A 2,416-nucleotide genomic window follows, 5' to 3' on the forward strand; every position below is an offset into this window, starting at 1 on the left:
CCCACAGACAGCGTCTGCTCCGCTCCATCTGCGGCTCAGATGGTGCCAGGGGGTGGCACGAGAAGGGGGAGGATGCCCGGGAGACACCGGGAGGGAGGCAGGAATTGTCCCAGGATCGCGGGAGGCTCAAGCCCGAGGTCACCTGGGGCAGTTCCAGGGGCAGCTCGGCCTGGAGCACGACCGGAATTTCGAATATTCCCAAAGGTTTTGAGTATCCCACAATTTCTGTGCCCGTGCTCAGATATCCCGACAACAAAAGTGATTCCTTGCGTTCCTGGTGGCGTTTTGTGCTGGTTTTCTTTTAATTTCTGCTGTCACTGGGCACAAATTGGTGGAAGATTGGTGGATTCTCTCCAGCATTCCCATGTTTTCCTTGCCCAGGGAAACCTGGAATAGGCGCAGCATTCCCGGTGCTGGGCACAGGAGGGATCACAGCCCAGGCTGCCTTTGGCTCGTGCCGGGATTTTGGTGGCAACCAGAATTCCCAGATCCTTTTGGGAAGAGCCGCTTCCCGGGCGGACAATTCCTGGTGCCGTGAGGTTATTCCTGCCCGGGTGCAGGGCTTGGCATTCCCTGAATTCCCGAGCTTCCAGCTCCGGTGCCCGCTCTAGGTGGCAGCAAATCCACGGCTGGGCGGGTCCCTCCTCCCAGTTTTGGGTCAGAATCCCAGGATTACGGAGAATCCTGAGCTGGAAGTACCTGGGAGGATCAGAATCCCACTCCTGGCCCTGGATAGGGCACCCTAAAATCCCAGCCCGTCCCTGTCCCCACCGGGAATGTCACCGTTCCCTGGGGAGCCTGGTCAGTGCCCCACCACCCTCTGGGTGAAAAACCTCTTCCTAAAATCCAGCCTAACCCCAGAATTCCCTGGATCCTGTCCCTGCTCCATCGGAGCTGGCTCTGGGATGAGGCTGGCTCTGCCGAGGCCTCGCTTTGCCCCCTTTTCAAGCGGATTAATGGAGATTTTGGACAATCCTGCTCCCAGTTCGAGCCTCAGCGGGGTCAGGCTGGATGGGGTTATCCCGGCTGGACGGGGTTATCCCGGGATTCAGGGGTGCAGCTGGGGCTGGAGCCTCAGAGGGGTGCAGCTGGAAAATATCCAGGTTATCCCATGGACAGCCAGGCGGGAATCGGTGCAGAGGCACAAAATGCTGGGTCCAAGGAGATCTCAATTCCCAACCCTGATCCCGGCTCTGATCCCGGCCCTGATCCCCCTTCTATCCCATTCCCTCATCGCTCCCACAGCCAGGAGGAGCTCCCTGGGGTGATCCCACTGGGAATACCCGGGGAAGGAAGGAGCTGGTGGGATCTCGGGGCACCAAAGGATCCCGTCCCTGGAGGCAGTGCCCAGCAAATCCCAGTCTGGAATGCCGGAGGACCCGAATCCCAGTCTGGAATGCCGGGGAATCTTCAGTCCCTGTTCCCCCAGTGCCTTCCCCCATCCCTGCCACATCCCTGCTCCCTGGGGCTGGAATATCCCCCAGGAATCTGCACCTCATGGCGGAGCCCCCGTTTGGGATTCCCACTTCCCCAGCCTCCCATGCCTGGGGACATTCCTGGGATAACCTCCGGAGCCGGGGTCATTCCCGAGGGGCGCAGGAGGGTGGGATTCCCATTCCTTGGGTTTATCCCGGTTCTTCTCCTTTGCTGTGCCCGTTTTGGGTCCGGATGCGCTTCCAGAGAGCCCAAAGCTCTTCCCTGAGCGCTGTCCCCTCTCCCGCCTCATCCCAGCTCCCATCTGGGATGGATGGAGCTCCAGAGGGTGGGAATGTGGGAAAGGCTCTTCCCTCTGCGCTCCGGGATGGAAGGAGGAGGTTCTGCCCTGCCCCGCCCCACTGAGCCCCACCCGGCCCTTCCCGGTTCCTCCCCTCCGCCGGGAGCTGTCCAGGTGTTGTTTTCCCAAGGAATTCCCAGGGCTGGGAGCCGGTGCCCATCCTATTCCCGCGATCCCAGCGCTCCCAGGTGTTGTTTTCCCAAGGAAGAATTCCCAGTCCCCGTCCCATTCCCGCGGGTCCGGCCCCATTCCCGGGATCCCAGCGCCCCCTTTCCTTCCCGCACAGCTGGGATTTGTTGGGATTATCCCGGCTCCTCGGAGAGCTCCTGGAATTTGGGGAGCAGGGCAGCCTCGGGAGAACAGCGCGTTCCTGGCTCTGCAGGCTCCTGAGGGAAATCCGGGAAGTTTCTGCTCCACGAGCTAAAAAATCCCAAAAAAATCCCAATGGCAATCTCCCGATCCGGACCGGGCCAAAGGACAAATCCCGGACGCTGCTCCGGAGCCTCAGGGGTGACAACGGCGACACGGGAAGGGCAGGAGGGGACACAAATCCCCGGGAATTCGGGAGCGCTGAGCTCCGGGAAGGCTCCCGGTGACAAAGCGGGGACAGCTGTGGGGCGGGGATGTGGCAGGAGGGAAGGT

The sequence above is a fragment of the Corvus brachyrhynchos genome, unplaced genomic scaffold, assembly GCF_000691975.1.
Source record: "Corvus brachyrhynchos isolate BGI_N302 unplaced genomic scaffold, ASM69197v1 scaffold692, whole genome shotgun sequence".
Taxonomy (NCBI): domain Eukaryota; kingdom Metazoa; phylum Chordata; class Aves; order Passeriformes; family Corvidae; genus Corvus; species Corvus brachyrhynchos.